The sequence below is a fragment of the Gopherus flavomarginatus genome, chromosome 10 (genome assembly GCF_025201925.1).
Source record: "Gopherus flavomarginatus isolate rGopFla2 chromosome 10, rGopFla2.mat.asm, whole genome shotgun sequence".
Taxonomy (NCBI): Eukaryota; Metazoa; Chordata; order Testudines; family Testudinidae; genus Gopherus; species Gopherus flavomarginatus.
In genome coordinates, this window is record NC_066626.1 from 74,706,671 (window position 1) to 74,721,116 (window position 14,446).

General features: G+C 44.7%; 1 protein-coding gene and 1 pseudogene across 7 annotated transcripts in view; one reads left to right on the forward strand and one right to left on the reverse strand.

Annotated features, from left to right (window-relative positions):
* Positions 1-14,446, reverse strand: part of PTPN4 (protein tyrosine phosphatase non-receptor type 4) — a 229,483-nt gene that overhangs the window by 166,283 nt on the left and 48,754 nt on the right. For 6 of the 7 annotated variants that reach the window (XR_007768388.1, XM_050917016.1, XM_050917019.1 and 3 more), the window contains exon 1: positions 12,941-13,298. The exons of the other annotated variant lie outside the window; for it this stretch is intronic. The gene's annotated coding sequence lies outside the window, so the exon portion shown is untranslated. Of the gene's footprint in view, positions 1-12,940; positions 13,299-14,446 lie in introns of those variants that run through there. 7 annotated transcript variants of the gene reach the window in all.
* Positions 1-14,446, forward strand: part of LOC127030379 (fibrinogen-like protein 1-like protein) — a 76,476-nt pseudogene that overhangs the window by 16,144 nt on the left and 45,886 nt on the right.

Below are 14,446 nucleotides of genomic sequence, written 5' to 3' on the forward strand. Positions count from 1 at the left end.
GCATATAAAAGCTACGGCTGGCATTAAGGGATAGGAAGCAGGACAATTGCCCAGGGCCCCATGCCACAGGAGGCACCACAAAGCTAAGCTGCTGAGGCTTCAGCCCTGGGCGGTAGGTTTCAGGGTCCTGCAATATTCCTTGCAGTCCTGCGTGGTAGAACTTTCGCTAGGGCCCTGGGCAGAAAGCCACTCTAATGCCGACCATGCCTGGCAGACACCCTGAAACCTGCCTACGGCTCCTCGGGGGTCCCGGACTCTTGGTTGAGAACCACTGAATTATATAACTTAATGCCTGTGTGAATGGGACAGTAAATGAATATATCACATGGAACAATGATTGTAGATATGCATCTAATAGGATGCCACACTGACTGATAGTACTGGTCTTCTGTAATATCTCTATTAATGATCTGAAAGAGGAAGTAAGCAGCAGTATCATATGCAAATACAACAAGAAGGAGGTGCTGAGAACATCACTGAGGACAGAGAAATATAAAGTGACATTGGAAATTTAGTCATGAAATATAAGAAGATTCAATCTGGAAAAATACAAATAACATCTGAGGATTAATCCCAAATATAGACATTCAGTGGGAGGGAGAGACTTGGGAACAACTGCGGTCTGTCCAGCATAGGTGGAGCTGGTAACAATGTTTGCAATTAAGGGTGCCTTCCACCTTGCATTATAAATTCATAGAAGAATCATAGAAGATTAGGATAGGAAGAGACCTCAGGAGGTCAGCTAGTCTACCCCTCTGCTCAAAGGATCCATCCCGATGTGCAAAAAGAATAGCAAATATGGCAGGCGACTAGCTTGGCTTAACTGTGAACTCTTTGGTGAGCTTCAACACAAAAAGGAAGCTTACACGAAGTGGAAACTTGGACTGATGGAGGAGGAGTATAAAAATATTGCTCGCACACAGGGGTGTAATCCTGCAAAAATGGTTCAGGCATTTCTGAGAACCGGATTAGGGAAGAATAGACAGCTTTACCAATATTATTTCTCTCCCCGCCCCCAAAATATTTCTTTGCAAGGATTTGATGCCTCAATGTTTTGGAGCAGGAAATCCACCCATATTTCGCCATACTATAAGACACTGAAAAATGCTATCTGTACATCCTCAGTAGAGCCTGTGAGAGTCGCTGCTAAAAATCACTGAACATTTCATTTACAACAAGGAAGCTCTCAGCCCCATGGAGCTTTGGCATGGTTCAGGACAATAACAAGCATAGCAGCAGCAGAATAGCTTTTCATCTAGTAAAAGAAGCACTGGGTTGAGAATCAAAAAAACATTAGCTCTAGTCTCAGCTCTTTCACTAACTGGTATTAATTCTGTGCACTATTATTGAAAAAAAGCCTCATTCCCGCACCTTAAGAGTCAGATAAGCACCGTTACCACCATTTTACAGATGTGATAAAAGACTTTGAACAAGGTCACTTCTTGGAGAGCTAAGGATAGAACACAAGTTTCTAACATGATGCACTCCAATCTTGTCTAGTCAGCCACACTGCCTTTCAGAGTGAATGTGTCAAATCTATGTGCTGTCTGCAACCACTAGACCACACTTGACTTCCAGTATTAAAACCCGGAAATCCTAATTCTTAACTGTCTTCTGCTGTCAAGCAAAAAGTTGTATAAATCACTGGCAACATGTACTGTAACATCCTTGAGGTAGCTAGTCCATGCAAAAAACAACAACTTACTATTGCTTCCAGCTACTTCTTTATCTCAAGTGTAGGGTTCTCTGTTGTGGATACAAAAGCCCTGGTTTCAACTCCTGCTGAATCTTATTCAGTTTGCTTTTTAAAATCTTATTTCTGTGAGACGGTTCCATGAATCCTTTAAGATTACTGCCAGAGAAATAAAGTTTTTCTTCCTTGTTCACTTTGCTCTTTGGATACACTTTGTGTATCGTCAGTTTCAGTATTTCTCCTGTATAGTTATTTTCCATTTATGCAGACAGCAAGAGAGAAGAAACTATTTTGGGAGTGGGAGCGTGGGGGAAGAGAATAGGTAAAAAGATTGTACAACCACAATAACTGGCAGGGGGACTCGTGTATGCATAAGTGCCTAAAACTCCCTTTTTGAAACTGAATAAATTTAAAGCTGATGGCGTACTTTTAGAGCTGGAATGACAGATTTAGCATGAAACATTAAAAATAAATACGGATAGTTTGGCTAATGTGGGACCAAAAAAGGGAAATATGGCAACTTTATACATATATATATTTGAAGTGTGTAAACACTAAGGAAGACGGGCATCTTAGGTAGTACATTTATGTACCTAGGAATTATGACATTTAAAAGCAGAAAATTTAGGAAGAAAAGAATATTTTAAGTCACAAAGACCAGATGGTATTCACCCAAGAGTTCTGAAGGAACTCAAATGTGAAATTGCAGAACTACTAATTGTGGTACCTAACCAATTATTTAAATCAGCTTCTGTACCAGCTGACTGGAGGATAGCTAATGTGATGCCAATTTTTTAAAAAGGCTCCTGAGGTGATCCTGGCAATTACAGGCTTGTAAGCCTACCTTCAATTATTTGAAATTATAGTAAAGAACAGAATTATCAGATACATAGATGAACACGATTTCTTGGGGTGAAGAGTCAACATGTTTTTTGTAAAGGGAAATTATGCCTTACCAATCTACTAGGATTCTTTGAGGGGGTCAACAAGCATGTGGACAAGGGGGAATCCAGGGGATATAGTGTATTTAGATTTTCAGAAAGCCTTTGACAAGGTCCCTCACCAAAGGCTCTTAAAGCAAAGTAAGTTGTCATGAGATCAGTGGGAAAAGTCCTCTCATGGATCAGTAACTGGTTAAAAGATAGGAAACAAAAGGTAGGAATAAATGGTCAGTTTTTAAAATGGAGAGAGGTAAACAGTGGTGCACCCCAGGGGTCTTTACTGGGACCAGTACTGTTCAACATAAATCATCTGGAAAAGGGCGTAAACAGTGAGGTGGCAAAATTTGCAGATGATACAAAATTACTCATGATAGTTAAGTCCCAGACTCCAAAGACTTACAAAAGGATCTCACAAACTGGGTGACTGGGCAACAATTTGGAAGATGCAATTCAATGTTGATAAATGCAAAGTAAAGCACGCCGGAAAACATAATTCCAACTATACATATAAAATGATGGAGTCTAAATTAGCTATTACCACTCAAGAAAGGTCTTGGAGTCATTGTGGATATCTCTCTGAAAACATCCACCCAATATGCAGCAGCAGTCAAAAAAGTGAATAGAATGTCGGGAATCATTAGGAAAAGGATAAGAAAACAGAAAATATATTGTGCCATATAAATCCATGGTATGCCCACATCTTGAACACTCCATACAGAACTGGTCACCCTATCTCTAAAAAGACATATTGTCATTGGAAAAGGTACAGAAAAGAGCAACAAAAGTGATTGGGGTATGGAACAGCTTCTATACAGGAGAGATTAATACAACTGGAACTTTTCAGCTTGGAAAAGAGATGACTAAGGGGGATATGATAGAGGTCTATAAAATCATGACTGGTGTGGAGGAAGTAAATAAGGAAGTGTTATTTATTTATTTTCTAATACCACAAGAACTAGGGGTCACCAAATTAAATTAATAGGCAGCAGGTTTAAAACAAACAAAAGAAAGTATTTCTTCACACAACGCACAGTCAACCTGTGGAATGCTTTGCCAGAGGATGTTGTGAAGGCCAAGACTATAACAGGCTTCAAAAAAGAGATAGATAAATTCATGGAGGATAGGTCCATCAATGGCTATTAGACTGGATGGGCTGGGATGCACAACCATGCTCTGAAACGTTCCTAGTCTCTATTTGCCAAAAGCTGTGAATGGGCAACAGAGGAAGGATCAATTAATGATTACATGTTCTATTCACTCCCTCTGAAGCACCTGGCATTGGCTACTGTTGGAAGAAAGGCACTGAGCTAGATAGACCACTGGTCTGACCCAGTATGGCCATTCTTATGTTCTCATTAACAAACAGAATAGTAAATTAACAAGAGTATCACCAAGCTGACCACGAGATCTTTTAAGACTGTGGAAAAATCTTCCAAAGAAAGTACAATACTAAAAGATCTACAACTTGAGGTATTTAAAATGAAAAAAAAAACAAAAAAACACAGACTAAAATACTTTTAGAAAAATCCTGCATTGGAAGGAGGCTGGAATAGATCTTTTCTGTCTTTCCAGTCTAGGACAGATTCTAATGAAAAGAATCCAAGTGTTCAAATGGCATCTCTTTTCTTTAGCCATAATAAACTTTGTTTCATCTGAAAATCTTGGTATTTGGTCATGCACTATAATTCAATCAATATGTTGTCAGGTAGCCTTTCTTGAAAATGGTAAGGAGTGGCTGAAATGAGAGGGGAAAATAAGAAATTCACTCTGGGGAGTGCACTATGATTTCCCTCTCCCAAACCTCAGATGTGGTCTGATAACTCCCAAATGGCAGCTCCACTTCACTGTACTTTCCCCAAGCAGTGAAAATATTTCTGAGAGAACATTCTCGATTACATAGCACACATGCTCATCATTAAAGGTTGTTAGTTTACTTTATTGTTGAATGGGTACACACCTTGTCATCTTTAAAGCCATATACCGCACAGCCCATTTGTAGCCAAGTACACTTGTATTTCCCATTAAACACTGCTCTTAAAATTGATCACCAGGTTACTGCAGCACAATACAAAGAGTTTCCTTGGACAAGAGTCCAAGTGTTCCACCTCTCTAGTTCTTCCAGTAGAATGCAGAATATGAGGATCTAATTCAGGTTTCAGTAGAAGAAAGTTTTATACAACTTTTCTTACCTGCTTTAGGCCAGGTCTTCATTATAAACTTATATCTATAACTATATCGCTATGGAGTCTGAAAAATCCACACCACTGAACGCAGTTATTCTGACCTAAGCCCTGGTATAGAGCATGCTACATCTATGGTAGGGCTTCGCCCATCGACACAACTACTGCCTCTTGCAGAGGTAGATTAACTACCCCAATAGGAGAAGCTCTCCTGTCGGCATAGGAGCATCTTCACTGAAGTGCTAGTGGCACAGCTGAGCCGCCGCAGCGTTTTAAGTGTAGACCTGCCCTTAGCAGCAATTTGAAGGGCTTAACAGTTTTTTGCAAAAACCTTAAGAGGACACTGTGAAAAGTCATTACAGAAGATTTTATTGTATTATACTATAGATCCCTAAACAAGCCTCTTTTTTTCTTAACCTAAATCTGCATGACTCATTCTCCTGACCATGACAGAATTACAGAAATGTAGGGCTGGCAGGGAACTTGAGAGGTCATCTAATCCAGCCTCCTGCACTGAGGCAGGATCAAGTCTACCTAGATCATTTGTGACAGATGTTTATCTAACCTGTTCTTAAAAGCCTTTAATGACGAGGATTTCAAAACCTTCCTTGGAAATCTATTCCGGTGCTTAACTATCCTTATAGTTAGAAAGTTTTCCCCCTAATACCTTACCTAGATCTCCCTTGCTGCAGATTAATCCAATTCATGGAGAACAATTTATAACATCACCTTTATAACAGCCCTTAACATATGCCAATATATGATATGCCAACAGAATCTGTCAGAATTTTAAGTGTTATCTTTGCAATTCATGTAAAATTAAAAACTTATGCTAAACTCAAAAAACTGCTCAATAATTCCATTAATTAGGCTCTAAGTGTCACATAATACATAAACGGCTGCCTTTTTTTTCCCTCTAAAAGAAGAAGGGAGGAAGACTAGGCTCTGAATTCTTACCGGCACTGTATGGTTAGCTGAAGATGTCCTCTCAATATGTCATCACAGAATGATACACGCTGGGATTTCAACTAAGTGTCAAAACTTTTTTTTAAAACTAAGTTAAAACTATTACTGTGCTACTACTTTAGTCTGGACAAGGTGGAGGTCACTAGAGGGGGAGAAAACATAGCCCCCATTCCCAAAGGAGTATTCCATCCACAGCTGGCTTAGAGAGAAAAGAACCAGCTATACTACTGCTAGACCAGTGGTTGCCAAACTTTTTTTATTAAGTCAACCCACCCAATCTATTTTGTCCTTTTTTTTTTATGACCCACTATTACATATATGTTCTCTCTGCCTCAGCCCTGCAACCCTAATACAGGCACAATGCAGAGGGAAGGCCTGAGAGGAAGGGGTTGGAAAATCACCCCACCATAGCAGCTCCTGTTCTGTGGGACTGGCTTCCCACTCCAGGTGTTATGGGAGACACCCACTACGACAGCTGAGCCAAATTTGAGTGGCATTGCGACCTGGAGCATGGGGTTGCAGCATCAATTGAGGTGGCCAGGCCAAATTTAAGTGTTGCTTTGCCCCTGGTCGCATCACCAGAGCAGGGAGCCAGGTTTAATACTGTACAATGGGAGTGGTTGCTGCCAGGTGGGCTTGCTCTCCAGTCCTCCCTCTGCCCCAGACCTCCACCCACAGTGGGCTAGTGCATGTTTGCCCAGGCCAGGGCCCAGTGATTGGTTAATCCAATCTGGATGTTGCATTCCATCTAGAATCTCCTTGTGACCCACTGATAGGTCAAGACCCACCATTTGGGAAACACTGCGCTAGACCACTGGTCATCCTCTTCTTTGGTTTTGTCTTCTCCCAGTTGTTCACCACAATAATCTTAAAGACCTCTTCTCTCCACCTTCAGTTTCCCTCCACCACTGCAGACAATTGCATTGTACTATTTCTGTACATACCACTTTCACAAAATTGCAAATAGAAGCAGAGTGAAAAAACTCATGAGTACTGCATGGAGACTTTCATCGGTTTTGACAGCATAAGAGTGAAAGTGGTACATGAAGAAAGCACAGTCATGAGCATATGGTGAAAGATTCTCTTGTTCAACAATTTTTATAACTGGTACAGGTGGAAATGAGATGGCACAGAAGCATGATGTGAAGGCATGGTATATATGTGATCTTGCATCAAATTTAGACAGGGTGGGGTGGGACGGTGAGAGAATAAAGATACAGTGCACCACAGAAGCCAATTGCTAGAAGTATTCTGAGTCACAGACAAAATAAACCAAAATAACCGCTTATTTTTCTTATCAGCATTAAACAGTACTCTAATAGTGGCCCTTATAACCAAAGAAAAAGGGTGCTTCTGATGATTACTTATTTTTAATCAGGTTTTAACTCAAACTAAACAAAACATTCACTTAATATCTTTACCCATACCAGCTATCAAAACTAATTTAAGCTCTCCATTAGACTTGGTCTACCACACCCATTGGTTTAAAATACCGTCCTACTTTACTTCTCACCTGCTCTGTTCATATCACAGGACTTCAAGCAAACAGGTTTCTAGATGAAAGTGCCATCATACAAAACATCACCTGCCTAATGGGGTGGTGGCATGAACAGCTTCAAAAGTACAAGCATAACTTTGACTTTTGTTTTGAAAGTCCTCCAGTTCAGTATATTTAGCTTATTGTACAGACTTACTTTTTGAAAAAACGCTTATATGCAAATTTATTTTTTAATTAATTAAGCATATGAATGATACACAGACCAGTGTTCCCTCTAATTTTTCCCACTCACGTGAGGAATGAATTTTGTTTATGTCCACCAATAGGGAGGTGATGTGTCACACATCGCCTCCCTATTGGTGCATATAATATTGATGTGGTGGGGGTGAGGAGGAGGGATTCGGAATGTGGGAGGGGGCTCAGGGGTGGGGCAGAGGGTTGGGGTGCAGACTCTGGGGTGGGGCCAGGGATGAGGGGCTCCAGGCTGTGGCAGAGGGTTGCGGTACAGAGGTGTAAGGGCTCCGGCTGGGGTTGCAGGCTCTGGGATGGGGCAGAGAATTGGGATGGGGGGGTAAGGGCTCTGGGGTATGGAGTGCAGGAGGGGGCTCCAGGCCTACGACTGGGAGAGAGGACTTCCCCCAGCTCTCTCTCCACAGCACCATCTGGGCAGTGGGGGAGAGCCGCCTCTCCCCATCAGGGCAGCTCTAAAGCTGGAGTTGCAAGATAGGCACCCCTTCCCTTCCCCGGCCTCAAGAGGTCCGGGCCAGGGGAGAGCTGCACCAGCCGTGCCTGGGCCCAATCTGGCCGCGGCTAGGTAAGGGCTGCTCTGGCTGTGCCTGGCCAGTCCTGGGGCCCCGGCTGCAGCAAAGTTGGGGCGCCCCAACTGTGGTAGATGAGGGCTAGGGGGTGGGGGGGCTCCCCTCCCCTCCCCTGACGGGTTGCCTGAGTGCCTGCGCAATACTAAACAGGCGGCTGCGCAGGGAACTTAGAAACAGACCCTCGGAATTACAGAATTATTCAGTAAAACTGTGTTCATACTCTAAGTAGACATTGGTTCTCTGATATTTTAATTAACATATTTCCAAGACAACCCACCAACACTGACAGAATCTAACAACAGGCTATCCAAACCTTGATTAGGACTTTTGGGCACAGCTGTAATTTAAGCCAGTGGTTGTCAACCTTTCCAAACTACTGTACCCCTTTCAGGAATCTGATTTGTCTTGCATACCCTCAGGTTTCACCTCACTTAAAAACGACTTGCAAAATCAGACATAAGAATACAAAAGAATCACAGCACACTATTACTGAAAAATTGCTTACTTTCTCATTTTTACCATATACAGTAAAAGCTGTTTTATCTGGCACTTTATCAACCAGAAAGCTCTATAAACTGGCATTTCTGATATTCATTGGAAGACTGGTTGGTGTGGGGCTGACAGGTGGTTGGGGCATGGGATGGGGTGCAGCACGCGGACTCTAGGAGGGAGTTTAGGTGCAGGAGGGGACTCGGGGTAGGGGTATGGGAGAGGATGGAGCTCACCTCAGGCGGCTCCATGCAAGCGGCAACCTACCCCAGCTGCTCCTAGGCAGAGGCACGGCAGGCAGCTCTGCATGCTACCTCACCCACGGGCGCCACCTCCCTAGCTGCACAGCCAGCACTCGAGGCAGAGGCAGCATAAGCAAGCCTCATGCCGTACCTCTGCCTAGGAGCAACCGGGACAGGTTGCCGCTTGCGAGGAGTTCCCCCCGGATCCGGCACCCTGAACCCACTCCTGTGCCCCAACCCTCTGCTCCAAGCCAGCTCCCATACACAAACTCCCTCCCAGAGCCCATGCCCTGCACCCCCTCCTACACTCCAACCCTGCACCTTCTTCCACACCCAAACTCCCTCCCTTTTAGTTAACTGGCATTTTTCACTTATCAGCACCCCCCATTCTCCCAACATGCCAGATACAACAGTTTTTACTGTAATTATAAAATAAATCAACTGGAATATAAATATTGTACTTATGTTTCAGTGTAGAGTATATAGAGCAGTGTAAAGTCATTGTCTGCATGAAATCCTAGTTTGTACTGACTTCACTGGTGCTTTTTATTAAGCCAGTTGTCAAACTAGGCAAATAATATCTAGATGAGTTGATGGAACACCTCTGCATACTCCTGGTTGAGAATGATTGATTTAAGCAACAAAAATAATCAGTGGCTAAATATAGCTTTTCAAAAAGTAAATAATCAGTGTACTTAATCTTTAACACACCTCAAGCTTTTGTTTTTAGTCCCAGCCCGACAACTCCAGACACACAGGCATGGAAGTCAATGAGACTCTAAGCAGGCACAGTTGTTAACCATAATCATTCACTTGTAGCAAGTGCTCACAATAAATAATGACCCAGTATTTCCAGAATAGCAGCAAAGAGTCCTGTGGCACCTTATAGACTAACAGATGTTTTGGAGCATGAGCTTTCGTGAGTGAATACCCACTTCAGGTCATGCTCCAAAATGTCTATTAGTCTATAAGGTGCCACAGGATTCTTTACTGCTTTTACAGATCCAGACTAACACGGCTACCCCTCTGATACTACTTCCAGAATGAACATTAAGGTCCTAAATCAGAGGTGGGCAAACTACAGCCCAGGGGCCACATCTGGCCCGCAGGACTCTCCTGCGTGGCCCCCTGAGGCTAGCCCTCTCCCGCAACCTCAGCTCACTGTGCTGCCGGCTCAATGCTCTGGGCAGCGGGGCTGCAAGCTCTTGCCAGGCAGTGCAGCTGCAGAGTCGCAGCCTGACCTGGTGCTCTGAGGTGCGCAGCGGCATGGCTGGCTCCAGCCGGGCAGTGCGGATGCTTGTCCTCGTGCTCTGGGCGGCACGGCTGTAGCACCACCAGCCACTGGTGCTCCAGGCAGTGCGGTAAGGGGGCAGTGAGCAGGGAGGGTTGGAAATAGGGCAGGGGAGTTTGGGGTGGTGGTCAGGGGGCAGGGGTGTGGATACGGGTCAGGGTGGTCAGAGGGCGAGGAACAGGGGGGGTTGAATGGGGTAGGGGAGGCAGTCAGGAAGGAAGGGGATTGGATGGGGCGGCAGGGGGCAGGCAGGAGTTCCAGGGGTGGTCGGATGGGGCAGGGACACCGGGGGATAGGGGAAAGTCAGGAATGAGAGGAGGGTTTGGATGGAGGGCAGGTGGGGTTGGGGGCAGTCAGGGGACAGGGAGGGGTGGATGGGACAGGAGTCCAGGGGGGGCTGTCAGGGAGCGAGAAGTGTGGGGGAGTCGGATAGAGGGCAAGGGCTGGGCCACGCCTGGCTCTTTGGGGAGGCACAGCATCACCTAACAAGCCCTCCATATAATTTTGGAAACTGGATGCGGCCCTCAGGCCATAAAGTTTGCCCGCCTCTGCCCTAAATGCTGCAACGTTACTTCTATGTAGGTGGAACCCTCGCCTGCACAGAGGTCACTGCAGAATCAGAATAAAAATACAGTACTTGTGGAGGCGTAAACTTGCCATATATTTAACACCACCATGCTTATTAAAGCGACATTTGAATAGTTAATAAATAATGCCTCTATCCCAGCTCATTCACTGAAAACAGCAATTAACACATTACAGTACTTTTAACATGCTAGGGTTTTGTTTTCATTTATTTTTGTTTTACAAATACAGCCTCTAACAATAATAAACTATAAACTTGTTACAGAAGGGCAGTTCATATTAACTTTAGTGCGGCAACATTTTAAGTACACCCAACCCTGAAAGTATTTTTAGCAAGGGTGTTCAATCAATACTGTCTTTACAGTCAGCTTAAATTAGGAATTAGAAGGTTAACACAACTTTAAAGCAATGAATATATTTTGTGGAGCTAGCTTACTGGTAAAAGAAATGAGATTTATTCTGGTATCTAAATTCATTATGAACCTAAATCACAAACAAACCAGAATCTAAGCACATATGGAATGAGACACAAGAAAGCAAAACACCAGCACATTTATGCTTTTGAAGAAGCTTCACGGAGATTTCATTTTCTGCAACAGCTTTAGCAGGCTAAATAGATGACAAAAGACAAGAAACAAATCCTGAAACAAATACAAGGAACCTGGAAAAGTAAAGACTGTAAAGAGATAACCTATTTTGTTATGCCTTTTTAAAAGTTCAAGTTAAATCTTTAAAATTGATCTTCAAAATCACATCTTCCTATGTAAACAAAGTTGCACTTCTGAGATTATAAACCACAAACATTCCAGAAACTGTATGCGTATATTTATATGTGTGCGCCCTCTCCAAGGACTGACCTATCGGTTTGATGGTGAAGCCTAACAAATTTGAGATGTATGCGACAAAAAAAAAAACAAAAAAAAAACAACAGAGACTGGAAAAAATAACTTTTGAGGTCAATGAAGCAAGAAACAGTGTCAAAAATAAGGTACTCTCAAAATGTTTAGGCAGCAAACTAGAAAAGCTTTGACACAATGCAAATATCTTACAAGAAAATTGTTTTATAAAATTTAATTTAAATTACATTCATGTATCATTACAACACATTTAAGGTGTAATGAGCTCACAAACATCTGGCTGCATGTGGGCACATCAGTAACTCCTTGCATTACAAAGCATTTCTTTACCAATATCAATACAGTAGTCAAAAACACACATGCAATAAACCCTCACAACCATTCATACCAGAGTTTAGTTTAAGCAGGAGAAATACCCGAAATGACAAAATGCATGTGTTACTGTGGCTTAGCCATCAATGTCTACCTTAAAAGCATCCACTACCGAATTTTTAAAATGCACTAAAATCATCAGGGATACAAGCATTTTGATATTGCTTTGATGTGTGCATTTTGTTTTAGGCTCTTTAAATCATCTATTACTCATACTATGGGAACAATGGCACAAAAATTGATCACATATACATTTACATTTGCTTAAGCAACCGGAACATCGGATGTAAACCAGCAGCTAGCTAGCTTTAACAAAAGCCTTGTTTCGAAAAAAAAGCAGGATTCTTCCTTTTCCAGATAGCAGTGCAATGAGTTCATGAGTTACCCACCACCAGGTACAGTAAACGCCTCCCTTGCATATAAGATGTGCGCGATTATACAAGCTTTCTGGTTGAGGGAGACACTAAAAAAACGTACTGCAGGAATGAAAAGACTGCACTCAAACCTATTCTTCCTGTCCGAAGAAACCCACGGACACTCACTCACCCATGCACCTAGGAATCATGACAATCTTACACTTCCACATTACATCCATTCCAAATGTAAGAATGCCTTGGTTCAGAAATGTGATGAGTTTCCTATACTGCTGGATCCCTAGAAAACATACGCCCCAACCTGCCCCCTTCTTCTGAAGGGTGTTTCTGAACCCATGGTGTGTTTGGTGGCTTTTTTCCAGCCTTCTTCCGAAATCTTTTGGGCGGCGGGGGGGGGGGGGTGAACGCGGAACCACCCACCCTGGCGGGGGCTCTCAGGAGAGCTGCTGCCCATTAACAGCTCCGTATAGGGGATGTTAACGGGGGCTGCAGAGGGTGGGCTAGGGAAGGAAAACGCCTGGCCCCTTCTACACCCTGCACTAGCGCCGCCGCCAGCGCGACCCGCCGCACGCGGCCGCAGCCGCTGCTGCCGGAGCCCTGCGCACCACGCACCGCAGGACGGGGCTTCTCTCACCTTCACATAACAGCCGCGTCCTTCCGGAGAGGGCGAGAGGAGAGACCCGCGGGCTCGGCTCGGCTCGGCTCGCCGCTGCCGCCCCGCGACCCCCCTCGCGCACACAGGCGCGCTCGTTGCCTTCAGTTCCCCCGCAGCAGCCGCCGCACGGGCAGCAGCAGCAGCAGCCGCCCCGCTCCCAGCCGCAGCGGCGAGGACCACATCGTACTGCGGCGACTGGGCCGAGGGGGCCGGAGAGAAGGCGGCGGACGCCCCCCCGCTTCGGACACTCCTCTGCCCCCCGCCTACAACCGCTGGGGGGCGGCACTAGTATAGGGGACCCCACGGGCAGGGGCACAGGACCCCCCTACACTGAGGGGGGGGTCTCCTTCGGGGGGGGTAACCGGAGGAGAGGGCGGGGGCAGCAGGCGTGCGAGCAGGCTCTCTGCCGATGTGAGTGTAGCGCTGCCTGGAGAAGGGGGGAACCGCAGCCTCTTTCCCTCAGGGGCTCCCTCCCGCCTCACACAGGCAGCATAGCAACCAACATGGCGGCTGCGCAGTCACCCCGCGAAGCAGGGGAGAGATCTCGCGAGAACTGAAAGTGGAGCGAGAGGGAGCCCCTGGCCTGCTCGTACGCATCCCGCCCACTCACCGTTGTCTGCTAAGGGATTGGTTGGCAGGGCGAAAGTTCCCGACAAACTAGGCTGGAACGGGAACACTCCAACATCTGTGATTGGCTGAGTTAATGCTCAATCGACCACAGTCTGACTGTGACGTTGAAAAGAACTGGCTCCCTGAGCTGTCAGTCATAACAAGCCCTCGCCTCCTGCTTCAGAGCGTTGAAGCTTCAATGGAGCAAGTTGAGAGTGATGTCTGTGTCAGGGAGCTGGGTGCCACCTAGTGGCAGATACGTTTACAGCGAACTTCGGTTTTACAGCGTGCCCATGCTTTGAGAGGGTACTGTACTTTGAGACTAGGGCACTTCCACCTTAATTGAATTGGCCTTGTTACCACTAACGCCCCATTTGGTAAGGCAACCCCATGTTTTCATGAGCTGTGACATATATACCGGCTTATTGTATTTTTCACTCCATGCATCTGATGAAGTGGGTTTTAGCCCACGGGAAAGCTTATGCCCAAATAAATTTGTTAGTTTCTAAGGTACAAGGACTCTTGGTTGTTTTTGCTGATACAGACTAACACGGCTGCCACTCTAACACCAGTAAATAAAGTCTGACAATAATTTACACAAATTAATTCTATCATCATAACCTTACATTTGTGTGACTTTTGGATACATTGTAGAGTACTTTGTAACTGATTAGAATGTGTTATTGTACTTCATTATTTACATTACCACAATACCCCAAGATCCCACAAAAGACTGGAACCCTATTATTCAAGGCACTGCATTCCGCCCCCCCAAAAAAACACTGTATAACCTCCCTCTGTCCCAAAGAGTTTTCAATTTAAGAACATCTTTATGCTGCTTTTCCTGGTGAGGGTTGCAGCAGCAGCATGGCGAGT